Source organism: Tachypleus tridentatus, chromosome 4 (assembly GCF_004210375.1).
Source record: "Tachypleus tridentatus isolate NWPU-2018 chromosome 4, ASM421037v1, whole genome shotgun sequence".
Classification (NCBI taxonomy): domain Eukaryota; kingdom Metazoa; phylum Arthropoda; class Merostomata; order Xiphosura; family Limulidae; genus Tachypleus; species Tachypleus tridentatus.
The window spans coordinates 20,773,454-20,783,796 of NC_134828.1; positions in this window are offsets into that span (position 1 = coordinate 20,773,454).

Below are 10,343 nucleotides of genomic sequence, written 5' to 3' on the forward strand. Positions count from 1 at the left end.
TTGTGAGGTGTGGTTATTATGGAGATTTAGGGTGGTTGAGTAGGAGTGAGATGTTAGTCTTTGTCACTGTGTTTAAATCTAAGTAACAAGTGTTTATTGTACAAGTCTTGCTTAGTGGCAGTTAATGTAAAGTATCATTACATAAGAAGAAAATGAAAAACTTGATACTTGAGTGATGGGACACTATACCACTGTCATTTATGAACACGTCTGTGTACGGTAAGACCTGTACCTGTGTCAGTTACTGTAGCCTTTACAAATATGATTGTATGTCATGATGGTGTTAAGTTTCTAATGTAATTATAAATATTTTGAATGTTTTAGCAAGAGGTCTGATTCTGTGTATGAAGTGTCCTAACTCTATGATTAGAATTTACAACTTAGTTATTTGGTGATCTTGTGAACAGATAAAACATGCATGAACTTAATAATAAGTGTGATATTAAGATTGATTGATAAATGTATAGTCAGTACTTTTGAGATAGATGAATTTGATAAGCACATGCAAAAATAATACAATGTCCTCTGTGTCAGTGAATAATTTTATTAACATGTGTAGTTGTTTTATGAAATATTGAAAATATGAGTTTACCTCAATGTGAGGTCAGCAAATGTGAGTTATGTGCATGTGTAAACACATCAGTAAATATTGCTTTCATGAATGTTTGCCATATGAGGAATGTGCTTGCTGAAGAATATTCCATTTTACTACAGTTATAAACATTCCTTCCACTTATATAAAGTTGAAATGTAATAGTCACATTGTTAAAAGCTGTAGGGTTGTTTACTTTCTAATATTTTGTGACTTAAAATTAGAAAGTGTAGTTAGTATTTAATATGATAAACAAATGGATAAACGGCCCTTGTTCTCTATACTCAAAGTATGAATAATTCAAGAATGTCACAATTGATCATATTGTGACTTTGCAAAGTGGTATTTCAACAAACTGTGGCTCTTTACATAAAACTTTTGTATTTGTAAAACAATAGAGAAACAATGTTTAAAATTTTGTACATTATTGTAGGTAATGATATATTACAAGAATAAAACATGTGGTCAAGGAATAACATATTTTGATAAGGGAATGGTGTGGTTAAAGTCAAAGAACTTCATTCTATATAAGGTGTGGGAACCATGTAGATTAATGCATTTTGTCAAGTTCCTATAGTTTACCTTCAAGATAACTTGCAGATGTAGATTGTATTAGCCAATAAAAAAGCATGCCTTTTGTGATAATGTGCCATCTTAGTATTAGTAAAACCTATTACATATCTCTAAAATATTGAAGAATTACTACTACCCTGTGTTTCCAAATAATGAAAGAGAAACTAAATTAGAGCATTTTATTACTGCACTTAAACTTGACACAGGAAAAAATTTGGTAAAAAAAATGTGTAATTTCTAAGTAAGTTTTATTCACTGAAAAATAACATGGATTGCTGTAGTGAGTCTAAAGTTGGTGTGAGTTTTAATACATGTTGTAACATAATGCCATTTTATCGTGTAGTTTCTGTTTAAAATTAGTGTTATATATTAGGTATTTTTTCTTATATTCCACCCAAGTTAAAGGTTTTAATATTAGTATTACTTTTATGAAGCTAACCGGTTAGAACTCAAAACTCACCTTGCATATCTCTATCAGTTAGAACTCAAAACTCACCTTGCATATCTCTATCAGTTAGAACTCAAAACTCACCTTGCATATCTCTATTGGTTAGAACTCAAAACTCACCTTGCATATCTCTATCAGTTAGAACTCAAAACTCACCTTGCATATCTCCATCAGTTAGAACTCAAAACTCACCTTGCATATCTCTATCAGTTAGAACTCAAAACTCACCTTGCATATCTCTATCAGTTAGAACTCAAAACTCACCTTGCATATCTCTATCAGTTAGAACTCAAAACTCACCTTGCATATCTCCATCAGTTAGAACTCAAAACTCACCTTGCATATCTCCATCAGTTAGAACTCAAAACTCACCTTGCATATCTCCATCAGTTAGAACTCAAAACTCACCTTGCATATCTCCATCAGTTAGAACTCAAAACTCACCTTGCATATCTCCATCAGTTAGAACTCAAAACTCACCTTGCATATCTCTATCAGTTAGAACTCAAAACTCACCTTGCATATCTCTATTCCATCTTTGTGATGTGGACGTTGCAAAAACTTATATTTTATATTAATCCCTTTGTTTTTTCTTGATTTTTTGTAACCAAGTTGTATGTAGCGTTGTTTAAATAACATTTCTTAAGTTACAACTTTAATTATTTTGTCACTCTAATTAATAACTACGTGTAAGCATCATTTCCTTCTGTAGGAGAAGTTTTACATTTTACAGTTACAAAATAATTTGGTTCGCCTGAATCTGGAAATAGAACTCATTAAAATTTGTAGTGAGTGTAAGAACAGAAATCTGTAATACATTCATTACCTAAGTGTAAGAACACAGAGTGGTAGGTGATACATAACATTTCACCTTCAGTCATCCTATAACACATCTAAGAAATATGTACGACAAAATTCTATGTAAATAAAACTTCGTTTGCGTGTATTGATGTGCCAGCTTTTAATTATTTCGTTAACGTTTTCTACAAATACTGTATGTTTGTTGCTACTCCGTTTTCAATAATAAAAAGACATTTCTAAATGATCATTTGCCTTATTTTTGTTTTCATTATAACGAAAGATATTTGTTTAACACTCCTACGAAAAGTGGGGCCTAATAGGCCCCAGAGCAACTGAAAGGTTATTAATATTAGGTCGGCCCGGCATGGCCTAGCGCGTAAGGCGTGCGACTCGTAATCCGAGGGTCGCGGGTTCGCGCCCGCGTCGCGCTAAACATGCTCACCCTCCCAGCCGTGGGGGTGTATAATGTGACGGTCAATCCCACTATTCGTTGGTAAAGAGTAGCCCAAGAGTTGGCGGTGGGTGGTGATGACTAGCTGCCTTTCCTCTAGTCTTACACTGCTAAATTAGGGACGGCTAGCACAGATAGCCCTCGAGTAGCTTTGTGCGAAATTTCTAAACAAACAAACAAAATTAATATTAGGCTAATAATTTTGTATTTAAATGAAATTGCCATTTAAATCCATTAATGAATAGATTAACGAGATTCCCACTGTCCCTATCTACTATCTAGCGAAACCACAGCCAGGGGAACGGGCTTGGAGAAATCAGGACAAGAAACGTCTTTTCGTAGGAGTGTTAAATGCTATGATGACATGACCATTTTTGCACGAAATAAATCAGTCTGTTTGATATACAAAACTGTTTTGTGTAGGCATTACTATTTAATTCATTTTGTGAGTTAATACTTAAAGATTTAGTTTTCATAATAAGAATGTTAAATGATAATCATTTTAAAAGCGGGAAGAGTCATACGTTATTTGTGTAGCTCATTTATTGTGGTATTGTTGACTCCAAGTTACTCGAATCCTTGGTTATATTTCTTGTTATCTGAAGTGAGTATTGTTACATTATAGTGACCCTCGTGTTGTTTAGAAAACGTTCGAGGCCTCAATCGGTAATCTATAAATATACGTGATCAAGCGAGTTCAAGTGAAGTAAAATAAAAGTTTAGTCACAAAAAATTTGGCCCGGCATGGCCTAGCGCGTAAGGCGTGCGACCCCGTCGCGCTAAACATGCTCGCCCTCCCAGCCGTGGGGGTGTATAATGTGACGGTCAATCCCACTATTCGTTGGTAAAAGAGTAGCCCAAGAGTTGGCGGTGGGTGGTGATGACTAGCTGCCTTCCCTCTAGTCTTACACTGCTAAATTAGGGACGGCTAGCACAGATAGCCCTCGAGTAGCTTTGTGCGAAATTCCAAAACAAACAAACAAAAAATTTGAAGAACGTGAAGATAGCCAACATGTGAGTGATGAGCCGTATTTAAAAGTAAATTTCACAATTTAGTAGAAAATAATGTATCTTCTCAAAGGGTGTTCTAAAGTAACTGAACTTTTACGGAAAGGAAATTATTTAAAGTTCAGGATGCAACTGTTGTAATTCACCGGGTAATGTAAGTGAATTATTTACTGACATTATTGTGATAAAGAGTGGAGAAAAATAATTCTTTTCAATTAGGTTCTGAAGTAATTCAATTTTCCTCTGTGGACTTTCGACAAAAAGAAAATTATTTAGTGTTAGATACAACTGCACTATCTTATAGGCTACAGTGTAAATAATTTTTGTACATACGTTTGACTTCTTTTTAATGTATTATTTTAAAACAAGTGGATTGTGTGCTTTCTATCTATTGTTCAAATTTATTGTAAATGCCAACAAATCACAGACACCTACTGTAGAAATATTCAACCCCATTCATATTTGAAACCGTTTCATTTGGTGAGCCAGCCGAGATTATACAGTGGTAAATGGCTGTAAAAGATCACGTGAATAAAAGTGGAAATAAGTAGGCCTATATACAATCAGTAATAATGGTAGTGAAAATAGTGAAGAGATTAAAATTATACGTTATATAACCATGTCATATTTCGGTAAATTGATAAAAAGATGTGAGCATCTTGGACTAAAAAAAAGCAAACTACGAAAGTTTGTTAAACAACAAGAGCTAGAAAGAGAAAAGTGTAAGCAAAGAAAAGAAGAATAAACACTAAAAAAAGAAAAGGAAATAGATGAAGAAGAAAATGGCGGAAAGGAGGGTCTTGAAATAGAGAAGATAAGAGTACAAATTGGTATTGCAAAGCTGAGTCAACAAAGAAAGATGGAGAACCCAAGAATGACAATGGGGTCAAAGCCTACCAATCCAAGTTGTCCAAATTTGATGAATAGAAAGATGGCACGGATCCTTTCCTGGGAAGATATGAAAGATTCACCCAAAGTCAGAACTGGGGCAAAGGTAACTGAGCAGTCTGTCTCAGCCCACTTCTTATAGGAAAATGTCTACAATGATATGCAGGCATGGTGTTAGAAGATGCCATTGACTATGAAGAATTAAAAGAAGCCTTGCTGAAATGATATAAACATATAAAAGAAGGTTTTCATTCGAAAGTTGAGAGAAGTCAATCCTAACTCTGGAGGAACTGTATTTAAGCTTGTAGTATGTCTACGTCAACACTTCACCAGATGAACTAACATGGTCAAGTGTGAAAATAGTTTTGAAGAATGGTTCATAAGCATGTGTTCAATTGACATGTCACTGTTTTTAAAGAAGATAACACCAAACAATTTGAAGGAAATGAAGGGAGGATAATGGACAAGCCCAAGAATACCAAGCTAGAGTCAAAAACAGTGCTGGCTGACCAGGAACAGGAGTCTACCAATAGCAAATTGAAGATAGTATGCTACATATTTGTTATAAAATATGACACATTTCAAAGAAGTCTATCATAACTTCAAACATCTGAAGCTACTCACAAAGATGCTGGCAAGAAACAAGAAAAAAGTCGCTATCACTGTGGATACTGGTGCCAGAAAAAAACCGAATCAAGACAACTCATCAGATTCATCGCAAGAAGAAAGTGCCATTTCCATGATTGGTCAATGTACAACTAATGGTCAGTCGAAGTTAGCCAATGGATCATGTTACAACTATCGAGAGGTACCTAAAAATTACAGTGTGCCAGTAAATGGAAGATATGTCAGGGGCCAAGAAAGTGAAAGTCCTCTTATACATTGGATGCAGCAGTGAAAGCCAGCCTAGTATCTGATGACCAGATGACAGGCATCTATGTGCGTGTTATTTTATGAGACAGTGAGAAAATTTCCCATAGCAGAAATAAAGGTGGATAGTCCCTACTATGTGGGAGATCTTGAGACAAAATGTGTGAAAGCACCAACAGACGAGATTAAAAACATACCAGATACTAAGATGCTTGGTTTGTTTGTTTGTTTATAATTAAGTACGAAGCTACACAATGAGCTGTCTGTGCTCTGCCCACCACTAGTATTGAAACCCAGTTTTATTGGTATGAGGCTGCAGATATACCACTGTGCCATTGGGGAGTAGTAAGAATTTGGAGAAACAAGACAAAAAGAAATCGAGAAAAAGAACAAGCAAGATATCGAGCCTCTTAAAGTTTCAAAAAGTGGAATCCCAAATGTGGGTTCACGAGAGCAGAAAAAAGAAACTTAGGGGCAGTTTCCGAGAGAAATTAGATTAAAAACAAAATAGAGGATTGTAAAGAAGTAATGGGTCAGGCCTATAAAAGTGGTTAAACCTATTAAAGACAGAAACATTTCTATAACAAGAATGTTATGGGTCGACGTTTAAAGGTCGGACAGAAGGTCTTAGTTCTGCTACCTACAGCTAACAATAGATGCACATGGTAATGGAAATGACGCTGTGTAGTTCAGGAAGTAGTCAACAGAATGCAGTATAATGTGAACGTAGACGCAATGACAAAGATCTACCACTCCAATCTGTTGAAGACGGAAGATGACCTTGTGGGTGTAGCTATTGAGTTACAGATGTGGCTTTCATAAAAACATAACCTGAATACGATGACTTCATTTTAGAAGATAAAAACACAGTAGACGTAAAACGATTGGGTGGAGATGAGAAGTAGAAACGTCAATGTAAGTGAGGAAATGACAAGATGTATTGTGCTAGTATACAGATAGATTAGGTAAGACAGACCTCAGGCCATATGAAGATGATGACAAGGGATCCTGTTCAGGTGATGCGCTACTGGAGACACAATGCTAGGAGAGACAGGAACTATAAATGTTGGTGTATATTGTACGAGAACATTTAGTATATGAAGTAAAAGTAATCTTTGTGTAAAAAGTATTGTATTTTTTTATTTGAAGAAGAGCTTATTCTTGGATATACAAGCTTAAGTGGAGGCGTTTATTTTACTTTGTATGTTGATATTTAAAAACGGTTTACTCTTAGTAACAAGAGTGTTGAAAGTTAATCATTTTGAAAGTGATAGTTATGATAGGCATATTTGCGTAATTTGGCAAGAGCCATACGTTATGTGTGTGGTTCAGTTGACTTCAAGTTACTCTAGTATTCAGTCATTTTCTTCGTTATCAGAATTTAGTATTGTTACGTTATATTGCAGCTCGTGTATATTAGAGAAAGTTCGAGGCACCAATAAACGAAATAGGCGACCAATCAAGTATAACTTAAGTAAAGTGAAAGGAAAGTTCGGTCACAAAAAAATTTGAATTTAGCCAGCGTGTTTTTTAAACATCTTAAGGTGTTTTTTTTTTATTTCGCGCAAAGTTACCCGAAGACTATTTTCGCTAGCCATCCCTGATTTAGCAGTGTAAGACTATAGGGAAATCAATTAGTCATCACCACCTACTGCCAACTCTTGGGCTACTTTTTTACCAATGAATAGTGGATTGGCCATCACATTATAACGCCTTTACAGCTGAAAGGACGAGCATGTTTGGTATGACGGGGATTCGAACTCGTGACCCTAAGATTACGAGACGAGTGCCTTAACCACCTGGCCATGCCAGGCCACTTTTAAAATGAGTTTCACAGTTTAATAGAGATAAGGAAAATATTTTGTATTATTAAAGGGTGATCTGAAGTAATTTAACCCTTACATGTGGACTTTAACGAAAAGTAGACCATTATTTAACGTCCAATATACAACTGTGGTAGCCCATGGGATAACGCAAGTGACTTATTAATTGACATTATTATGATAAGAGTAGGAAAAAATAATTCGTTTTGTCAATTAGATAGACAAACTGTATTATTTGAGAAATTCGTCAATATCTGTGTCTATGGTACTAACTAGGTGAATAAACGAACTGTATTATTTGAGAAATTCGTCAATATCTGTGTCCATGGTACTAACTAGGTGAATAAACGAACTGTATTATTTGAGAAATTCGTCAATATCTGTGTCCATGGTACTAACTAGGTGAATAAACGAACTGTATTATTTGAGAAATTCGTCAATATCTGTGTCCATGGTACTAGCTAGGTGAATAAACGAACTGTATTATTTGAGAAATTCGTCAATATCTGTGTCCATGGTACTAGCTAGGTGAATAAACGAACTGTATTATTTGAGAAATTCGTCAATATCTGTGTCCATGGTACTAACTAGGTGAATAAACGAACTGTATTATTTGAGAAATTCGTCAATATCTGTGTCCATGGTACTAGCTAGGTGAATAAACGAACTGTGTTACACGTGGTCGATTTTCATATCATTAGTACTGGCTAAGTGAATAAACGGAACTGTGTTATTTGCGAAATCCGTCGATTTTCATGTCATTAGTACTGGCTAACTGAATAAACGAATTGCATTACGTGTTTTAACATTTGATTGTATTTAAATATATTTAAAAGTTGTTTCTTGAAGTATCAAGGATAAATTGGGGGATTCATCTCCAACAACTGACAAGGTAGCAAATTGTAACATATTTAGGTAAACCTTTGATTGAATTTGAATGTTTTTAAATGTTTCTTCAAAGAGTGATTAATAAAAACTTTAATTCTGTGATATTTATATGATAGCAGAAACAATAAGACCCACTTGTTGAAACTGTACAACACATTTATAGTTATTGAAGCACGTACAACATACTTACAATATAATTTATTGGGAAAAAAACGTACACTGGATTAAGGTGTTTCAAAGCTTGTTTGGTTTTTTTTTTTTCTTTATTTCGTACTTAGAGTAAAGGAAGATGAAATCGTAATGTTGATGATTTCACAGTCAATGTATGTCTTCAAAAAGGGCGGTTTTAGTCTGTTTGAATTAGACTGTCTACAACAATAAATCCCAAGATACAACAAACTACAAAACCTTTTACTGCTGCATACCATATGTTCCCGACATCAGCGAAAAATTAACCAACATTTGGAAAAAAAACTTATAATAAAACACAACTTTCTAGTAAAAATCAAATATTTTCAAAAAACAGATACAAAACTAAAGTCCATACTATGTAGAAACTACGCTGACAAACACAACAGCAACATAATTTATAAAATACAATGCAATAACTGCCACCACTTCTGTATTGGAGAAACAAGCAGAAAAATGGAAACTAGATTCAAAGAACAACAACAAAAAAGTCACACGTTTTTCAACATTGCAAATCAAATAAACACAACATAACCATAGAAAACACCCAGATATTAAGTAGGGAGACAAATATAAACAAACGCAAAATCAAAGAATCCCTACTTATACAGCAAATAAAACCAAAATTAATCTCGTATAAAAGAACACGTTTATACCAATACTAATTAATCACCTAACATCCACCTGCAACGCCCCTTACAATCCCGTACCCATTTATACTCTCGTCCCTAAGACATTTGTCCAGCAACGATCACTTTCAAACTCTCTTTTTTTGACCTGAAGATGACCTAGGAAGGTCGAAACGCTGTTCTGTCCTTATCAATTAAAGTGTTAATACCCACACCAGCCGTTCTGAGATACAATGTGACAATCCCACTATTTGTTGATAAAACAGTCCAAATGCTGGTGGCGAGTGGTGATGACTAACTATCTTTTCTCTAGTCTTGCACTGCTAAATTAGGGACAGCTAGTGCAGATAGCCCTCGTGGAGCTTTGCGCGAAATTCAAAAACAAATACTTTAGTTGCATTGCGAATTGATATTGGAATAACGTACTCAACTACATTACTGAACTACAGCGCCACTCGAAATAAAAGTCTCAGTAACATTCAAATCTCCACCGCCCACCTGTGAAATTCTAGAAATTTAACATTGAATTTTTTTTTAATTGTTAAAATGTGTTTGAAATAACAAACGAACTTTCCAGAAATAAGCTTGTTACTTGTTGTAAATTGTTAGCTATTTGACGACACTATGGTGAAAAATGTATCACAAACCTCCACTACCAGTAGCTAGAATGACGTTTCTCTCTATTCATTTTATTCATATAATATTCTATTTTCCCTGTTTGATTTGTTAATCTTCATGTTAATGAAGATTCGTATTTTTTGACGCATTGGTACAGAAGCGTTTTGGGCCTGGCATAGTCAAGGTGGTCAAGGCGCTCAACTCGTAATCTGAGGTTCGTGGGTTCGAATCCCCGTCACACCAAACATGCTCGTCCTTTCAGCCGTGGGAGCGTTATAATATCACGGTCAGCTCCACTGTTCGTTGGCTCAAGCGTAGCCCGAGAACTAGCTGTGGATGGTGATGACTAGCTGCCTTCCGTCTATATTCATACATTGTTAAATTAAGGACAGCAGTGTAGATAGCCTTCGTGTAACCTAGTGCGAAATTCAAAAAAACACACAAACAGAAACGTTTTAATTACAATTAATTTTTATTTCCTGTCAACCCGTCATGGACTGGTATACCACTGTACAGTAAGAAAGAAGAATGAGGCACAAACGTGTTAATAACTTAATGTGGATAC